The sequence below is a fragment of the Phocoena sinus genome, chromosome 16 (assembly GCF_008692025.1).
Source record: "Phocoena sinus isolate mPhoSin1 chromosome 16, mPhoSin1.pri, whole genome shotgun sequence".
NCBI classification, from domain to species: Eukaryota; Metazoa; Chordata; class Mammalia; order Artiodactyla; family Phocoenidae; genus Phocoena; species Phocoena sinus.
The window spans coordinates 15,615,405-15,624,514 of record NC_045778.1 but is presented as its reverse complement, the minus strand read 5'-3'; the positions used below and the strand labels follow the sequence as shown (position 1 = coordinate 15,624,514).

Here is a 9,110-nt window from a genome sequence, read left to right as displayed (position 1 = left end):
AGAAGTTAGGTAACTTGCCCACCATCACACAGAAAGTAAGTGTCAGAGCTGGACATGAAAAGAGTCCTGATTGACTTTAAATCCTCTTAGCCATTCTGTTACACTGCCTTGATGATTGGACAAACACCCTGTCTCAGTGGTTTAAAACTGAAAAAGAGGGACTTCCCTGGTGGCGCAGTGGTTAAGAATCTGCCTGCCGCTTGCTTCGGCAGCACATATACTAAAATTGGAACGATACAGAGAAGATTAGCATGGCCCCTGTGCAAGGATGACACGCAACTTCGTGAAGCGTTCCATATTTAAAAAAAAAAAAAAAAAATGAATCTGCCTGCCAATGCATGGGACACGGGTTCAAGTCCTGGTCTGGGAAGATCCCTGTTGCAGAGCAACTAAGCCCGTGTGCCACAGCTACTGAGCCTGCACTCTAGAGCCCATGAGCCACAACTACTGAGCCCGCATGCCACAACTACTGAAGCCCGCACACTGCAATGAAGAGTAGCCCCCGCTCACCACAACTAGAGAAAGCCCACACGCAGCAATGGAGACCCAACGCAGCCAAAAATAAAAATAAATAAATAATTTTTTTTAAAAAACTGAAAAAAAAAGTAGCAGTTACTACTGAATATTTCACTCAGGGTGTCATATGTGGCTACCCTTTTCCTCCTTCTGGCCTTCTAATTGCTAGTCTCCAAATGGTACTTAAATTTTTCATTTCCCAAATCTTCCTTTTGTATTTTACCTCTTTTTCTTTGATTTGAATAATGCATATTTCATATCAGCAATGAAATATCCAGGAGAGATCTCTGCATGGCAAAGTTGGGGGAGCCTTTGCATTTTGGTTTGCTTGTGAACTTGACACACACTGCAAATCCTAATGGGGCCTCCTGCCATGTAGAAATCTCTGGTTTGCCAACTGCAAGATTTCTAGGCCCTCCACAAGCATATTTCTTATCTCTTCTTCATGTGAGCAAGTTAAGGCTTCAAAGCAGAATCCAGTTTTGTGATTTTTATGCCCTTAGGATGATGGTGAACAATTTTTGCTCTTTGAAAAATGTGTAAAATAAGCTAGTATTTCTAAAAAAGAGGTTCATATATATATATATATATATATATATATATATATATGAATTGGCACTGATATGCTTAAGCATTGATTGTCCGGAAGGTTAAATCAGAAGTTAAAAGCAGCAGTTACTTCTGGTGGTGGTGGTGATGGAGAATGGGAGCTGAGCAGATGGGGGTTGAGGTGGGAAGGAGGACTCTCTCTTAGCACCTTTTCTTCCTTTCTGGTGTTTGAAAGATGAGAACTTGCTGACTACTTAAAAATAATGTTGAAGAAAACAAATGCTCTTAACTTTTACCTCGAAGGTAATCAGATGCTGCAGTATCATCACAAGATCATTCAGTCAGGATTTGGGTTCGTCTAGAGACAAATTTTCACAGGCAGTGAGTGGCAGTTAAAAGCCTAAAAAGAGATGGTTCCCCTTACTGTATGTACAGCCTGTGTCACACCACTAAGGGTGTAGGAAGCTGAGGTAAGAAGAGGGCAAAATTTCCCAAATCGTGTTACATATTATCAAACAACAAAACAAAAGGGGAGACTGCTGCATTACTTCTCAGCGTTCAGTATGCCGTGTGCATTCAGACCTCCCAAGAGGGGATGGGCAGTGTTTCCTAAAGTTAGTTAACAATGGAATCCCACTCCAACTTCTTCAAGGAGTGTCTCACAGAATTAGTGCTCCATGGAGCACATTTTGGAAAAGGCTGGATTGTCAAGGACCCTTCCAAATAAGAGATACTATCCAAGCTGTATATGGAACTTTGAGTTCTACAGAGAAGTATTAAGTGATCAGCACCACATTCACCAATGCAACATGTCTTACACCAAGATCTGCCTTGAATAAAAAGTATATATAGGGGCTTCCCTGGTGGCGCAGTGGTTGGGAGTCCACCTGCCGGTTCAGGGGACACGGGTTTGTGCCCCGGTCCGGGAAGATCCCACGTGCCATGGAGTGGCTGGGCCCGCGAGCCATGGCCGCTGAGCCTGCGCGTCCGGAGTCTGTGCTCCGCGATGGGAGAGGCCACAACAGTGAGAGGCCCGCGTACCGCAAAAAAAAAAAAAAAAAAAGTATATATACAATTCAAGAAATATTGAGTGACTATCTGTGCAAGGCACTTGGGGGCTCTGGGCTTACAGAAGGCAGTAACTAAGGTGACTAAGTGGGATAAGACTGCCTCCTGCAGGAGAGAGAGGAGCTAAGCCATCACAAAGGGCTGGTTCTAATTCCACAGATGACATGGCCTCCTTTACTCTAATTTCTAAAGTGTTTGTTTTGAGCTGTATGGCCCAGCCCCATTTCACTTCTAAATCAAACTGAGCATTAGATCAGACATTTGAAAAAAGCAGAGCTCAACACCCTTAAAAGCAGGGCAATGTTAGCAAACAACCGGAACACAATCCATGGCATGGTTTGTATAAAGCATTTTCATGTGTGTAAATGGGTAGCTTAACTCCCGTTTATGGCCGTTACTCCTAAGGTGCACTGTGACTAGTATTGGGGTAGGTCACCTGTGCACCATGGATTACATTTGTGTCTTCAGTGAGGCTGCACCCAGGGTCCACTTTACCAGCCAGGAGAGCTTGGGAGAAGTCAAAGAAATGCTCTGAATGCTTTTAAAATTGACATATGCATTGAACATAACAATAAACACAGACCACTTTGAGATTTAATAAAGCACTTTTACATATGTCATTGCCTCTCACAAAGTCCTCTTTACAGTCTTGAGAGCGAAGGAGGCTATCACATCTCCATTTTATGGAAAACAAAATAAAAACTCAGAGAGACTTACTAACCTGCCGTTGCTCACACAGCCAGCAAGCAATAATGCTAGGAATCAAATCTGCCTATTCTGTATAAAAGAGATAACTAATAAGGATATACTGTATAGCACAGGGAACTCTTCTCAATACTCTGTAATGATCTATATGGGAAAAGAATCTAAAAAAGAGTGGATATATGTGTATGTGTAACTGACTCACTTTGCTGTACAGCAGAAACTAACACAACATTGTAAATCAACTATACTCCAATAAACACTTTTTTTTATATCTACCTATTCTGGTGCAGAATCCCACATACATTTCAGTACACCTCAGTCACATGGAGAGAACTGCTGCTCCACTGGGGGCTTATTCTAAAGTCTCACTAGTCGATATGAGATAATATTACAGATTCAGAAGGATCTTCTTCCTCGCTTTATCACACACACCTTGATTCCCTTCCTGGGAGATGAATCTTTTGTAGCATCAGAAGGACCTTGTTTCAAACAGCTACTAAAAGATATGTGAATGAGGACAAGATAGTTGTCAAGAGTCTCTGGGTAGGATTCTTGCCTTGGATGAAATGAGGGCCTGAATTTCTTCAAGACAGTGGTTCTCAAACATTGATGTGGATAATAACCATCTGAGCATATGCCAGACATGCAGATTGCCTGGCTCCATCATCAGATTCAATCGCTAGATCTTGGGTAGAGCCTGAGTATCTGCATTTTTAACAGGTCTCTTAGGTGGTTCTGTTCCACAGTTTAAGAGGCCCACACTTCAATCCTAAGAGCCTGTAATGTTATCAGAGTAAGTAGTGTTTTAAATAATTATTCGTTCTCCTCATCAGTAACTCTTTGGGTTTTTTTTTTGTTTGTTTGTGTTTTTTTTGCGGTACGTGGGCCTCTCACTCTTGTGGCCTCTCCCATTGCGGAGCACAGGCTCCGGACATGCAGGCTCAGTGGCCATGGCTCACGGGCCCAGCAGCTCCACGGCATGTGGGATCTTCCCGGACCGAGGCACGAACCCGCGTCCCCTGCGTCGGCAGGCGGACTCTCAACCACTGCGCCACCAGGGAAGCCCTTTGGGTTTGTTTAATTGCACAAGAATAGAAGAATCAGTGAGTGATTTAACCCAACCAATATTCAATTCAGCAAACATCTCTTTACTTCACACAGGCTCTGGGTATATAAAATATGATCTCTGCCCTCCACAAACTCATCTTTTTAGAGGAGATGAATGTGTACACAAATCACAAAATCCAATGCTTTTCAAAAACAGAATTATTGAGGTACTCCTGAAGCACAGAAGAGCAAGAATTCATCCTGCCTCTAAGCTTTGGAATGCTCCCAGATGAGGCACCATTTAAACTGAGCCCAGAGAAGTGGAGAAAGAGGGCACATTGTGAGCAAAGATAAGGAAATGGGAAAACAAAGGTGTGTTCTAGGAGCCCAGGGAAGATCGTGTATGAGTACTAGAATACATAGGAGTAGGTAGGACAAATAGTTTTCATTTTCATGGCCTTTTGCAACATTTCGCTTAATTGTTTCAACTACTAGGAGAATAAGAGAATCAATCCTATTTTAAAGATGAAATACTAAATGACTTGTTAAAAAAAAAAAAAGCCCACAGGACCTACAACAAGATATTAATGTTTGGTGGGGGGGATGATAATGAGATCATAGAATGTTGTTGCCACTATTGTTGCCGCTATTATAGGGAGTATTAGTGGCTGATAAAACCACATACTGTACGAAAAGAAGCATATGGAAACATACTACACCAAAGTGCAAAATTCTGTGTAAACTCGTGGCCGCCTTTAAAAATGCACATGTATTTTCCAGTTCTGTTAGTCAGTACTCCCACCAGCTGTTCTCATTGTGCATTACTAACGCTCAGATTTGGGGCTCTCTTACTCTTCTCTACTAAAAGACACCAAGATCCTTTGGGAGATAGCTGATTCCAGGTCTTGGAGTCAAGGGAAAGTCAGGAAGGGTCTGGGACAGCCTGTGCTGCCAGACAGCATGCATACTTTTATAAAATGCCAGAGGCAATGTTCAGAGGACAAAAGAACCACCTAAAGGGGCTTCCCTTAGCCAAGCTGACCACCACAAAATAGATAAAATAAAATAAATAACAGTGTTTGATCAAAATAGGTTGCAACTGTCGAGGAAAAATTACTCTTCCTAATGATTCAAAAAAAGGAAAGTTGATATAAAGTATGAAAACATAATTGTAATACAAAGAGGATTAATATATAAGCCATATTTCCTTTCCTATTGATTTTGTAAATTAAGGGAGTATAATTATAAATGAACATTTTGTTTCTTCTCTGAAAAAAATCGTTCTATACTTTATAGTTAAGTACCCTTTATTTTCTGTATTAGCAGGAAAGAATAGACAATGGGAACTGAGGGTAATTCCAAGGAAAACAGGTGCTGTGAACAGAATAAGACCAATCAGGACTAGCAAAACAGGGTCCCACGGTTCATCAGCACCGGTGGTCACACAAAATAACCAAGTGGAAAAGGCATGTCACAGTGTGTTACAAAAGGATAAATTAGCTTCCTGTCCTAGAAAAGAGTGTTGACCACAGACTCAACCCCTCCCCTCCATGGAGATGAATTGTCTGGACCAGTGCTTCCCAAACGTTTCATTTCATGGCACATGTAGAAAGTGATAACATTTACCTAATGACACATTAACTCATAGCACACTAAAAGCTGTGTTTGGTGTCCCTTTCTTGCCCTCCCCTCCCCTCCCCTCCCCCTGGGGCTCCTGAACACGCAGGCTCCCAGTGGCTTGAGCAACAGGCAGTCTCTGTCTCAGCACCTCTGGGATTCATGTGTAACAATAGGGAATGGCACAGTGTACTGGTTGCAAACTTCTGCTCTAGATGGCTCTCATAAGTATAATAAAATACCACTTAGGCTTATATTAAATCAAATACCAATAGGGTTTATATTAGTTTTCAGTAATTCTAATAGTCCAAAGACAATGTGTTAGGTACTACCAGCCATGCCCAATTAAAGAATAAATCATCTTCAGAAAGGCACTAGGTTTGAAAATCTTAAATCTGGATGAAAGACAGAAAATTAAAACTCCAATGATGTAACAAATAAAATGTGGTTATAAAAAGGAACTTGGTTGAATAATCAGAGAATGAGAGCTACCTTAGATACTGCAACAGGTCAAATATCAATTCTTTGATTACCCAGTACCATAGTCAGGACTGGTTCTGAGGCTGGTCCTTATGCTTTGGTAAGATGAGATATAAAAATACTAAAATTGAGAGGCCCGTGTACCGCAAAAAAAAACCAAACTAAAATTACTGAAACTTTAGGAAGGCAAACCTGGGAAGAAATGCAAATAACATAATGTTATTTAAGTCTAAGGTATTAACATTTGGGAAACTAGTTTTTGTTTCAGGTTACAGATCAGCTTTTTACCTCATTGATAGTATAAGAAGATACTTCTTAAGTGTTTAAATGCTAAAGATAATTTATTATGGTAGAATTGTGGTTTTAACCAAATGTTTAGAAGTATTTGCGTTAGCAATCACCTGGGAACTTTCTAGAGAGATGCCTGTGACTGGAAAGGTGAAGTGGATTTAGTCATGGAAGGCCTTGACAATCCTGATTGTCTGACCTAGGCAGTGGGATATGGTGGAAAGCATAGTGGGAAATAGATGTGGTTTATTGTCTTAGGTCTGCTAGTTACTCATGTGTGTCTGGGGGCAATCTCTTAACTTCCTTATGCCTCAGTTTCTTCACCTGTTCAATGCAGAGGTTAGAATTGCATTTGCTTTTTATTTATGTTTATTTTTATTTATTTGACATATGATTGACCTACAACACTATGTTTGTTTTAGGTGCACAACATGGTGATTTGATATTTCTATACATTACCAAACAGTCACCACAATGAGTCTAGTTACCATCTGTCACCATACAAATTTATTACAGTATTATTGACTATATTCCCTATACTGTACATTTCGTTCCCATGACTCATTTATTGTGTAACTGGAAGTTTGTACCTATTAATCCCCTTCACCTGTTTTGCCCACCCCCCTCAACCCGCTCCCCTCTGGCAACCACCTGTTTGTTCTCTATATCTATGAGTCTGTTTCTGTTTTGTTTTGGTTTTTAGATTCCACATATAAGTGAAATCATATGGCATTTGTATTTCTTTGTGTGACTTATTTCACTTAGCATAATACACTCTACGTCCATCCATGTTGTCACAAGTGGCAAGATTTCATTCTTTTTTATGGCTGAGTAATATTCCAGTGTGTGTGTGTGTGTGTGTGTGTGTGTGTGTGTGTGTGTGTGAATATATATATATATATATATATATATATATATATCACATCTTCTCTATCCATTCATCTACTGATGGATACTTAGGTTGCTTCCATATCCTGTCTATTATAAATAATGCTTCAATGAACATAAAGGTGCATAGATCTTTTCGAATTAGTGTTTTTGTTTTCTTTGGAAAAATATCCAGAAATGGAATTGCTGGATTGTATGGTAGTTCTATTTTTAGTTTTTTGAGGAACCTCCATACCGTTCTGCCCAGTGGCTGTATCAATTTACATTCCCACCAACAGTGCAAGAGGGTTCCCTTCTCTCCACACCCTCGCTAACACTTGTAATTTGTTGTTTTTTTGATAATAGCCATAGGATTGCATTTTCTAAGGTCTCTTCCATTTCTCAAATTCTGTGAAATATTGTGAATGATGCTGATTTACTTCTGGAAGAGAAGAAGCCTTGCTAATCTTTTGGGCCCAGCTCCTCAGGAATCTGCCTCAGCACAAGTACCCTCGAGATGGTCTGAGAAGGTCCCATAGTCTCCTGTCCTGTTCAATTTTTTAGACACTACTTGAAATCTTTGGTATTGTCTTGGTGTTCCTCCCCTTCTCTTAGCTCTTATCAGTTACCCTTTTGCCATCATTTTATTGGGCTTTTGTAAGGCAGGGAAAACGTTTGGGTCAGGCAGCCATCTTAAACTGGTACCTCATCATTTGATTTTTTAGTAGCATTGCCTTACCAAGGTCTAAGGTCCTACTTCCTCTTCTTGTCAGAGACACTCCCATACAGTAAAGTAGCAGTCAGAATAAATGGATGAATCTAAGTTTTATTTATTTGAATTTAGACAGTTGGCTTCTTTAAAATACAAAGATGTCAGTTATGCTGGTTCAGGGACCACACTTTGAGAGCAGCAGGTCTATGTGAAATACAACATTCAGGTAATGAAAGCAGATTAATAATTTATTTATTCATTTAATAAGTACTGTTGAATACTTACTTGAATACTTATACTGTCGAGCATTGTTATAGGCACAAGGACATGGTAATGAGTGAAAAAAAATGTGGTTTCTGCCCTCGATGACCCTTTCTGATGGAATTTTCCAATTTTTAACTAGAGGTTTTGATTAGAAGTCTTCTCAGCGCAGAAAGTCTCTTCACAGTGCTATAGCCTGTCATGTTCATTCCCCTTCTTGTGCCTCATCATGGTTCTTTTCTTAATTTTATTTGTTTTTCCTTCCAGTTTTAATGAGATATAATTGACATACAACACTGTATAAGTTAAAGGTGTATAGCATAATGACTTGGCATACATGTATATTGCAAAATGATTACCACAGTAAGTTTCGTTAACATCTGTCACCTTAATCAAAGTTGTCTTATGTGGAAAGCCCCTTCTCTCCAGTGGATCTAATCAGTTGCATATACCTTGGCCCAGTGTCTTTCTCTTCCCCACCCCAGCCCTTGATTACCATTTTCCCCCTTCATTTCTACCATGACAGTTACAAGTTCCTAACATCATTTACCCTTTATTTTACACTGTTCTATATTTCTATCTGCTTCATTTGTGTCGTCACTATTTGGAGCACCTACAAGGCTATAGGCTGTGTGTTATGTTTCTTTGCAACTCCATCCCTCAGTTCCTCAAACAGAGTTAGAAACACTCTATGAGCTAAACATGAACTTGTTAATAGATTCACTTGGAATCCCAAACTCCCTTTTGGAGGTGGTGGAGCAGAATTAAAATTGCCACCACCAACAACAACCAGGCAGACCACATGGTCAGACAGTGTTTGTGGTGGCTGGGGTGGAGTAAAGCAGTTGGAGACCAGGAAAAAAAATTAGTGTTTGCTTTAGGATTTTACTGACTGAGAAAGAACCAAGAGGGCTTAATTTCTCCTTTCAGGACAAAATTCATCTTCTAAATGGGGTTTATGTCTAAAAAATGTCATGTGGTCAGGATGAGCTGGTGAATA

At 40.2% G+C, this 9,110-nt stretch overlaps 1 non-coding gene across 1 annotated transcript; it reads left to right on the top strand.

The window, feature by feature from the left end:
- The first annotated feature begins 200 nt into the window (after window positions 1–200).
- On the top strand, window positions 201–303 carry LOC116742087. Its single transcript, XR_004346358.1, has one exon. It is a non-coding gene; the product is annotated as a U6 spliceosomal RNA (small nuclear RNA).
- Window positions 304–9,110: the final 8,807 nt, after the last annotated feature.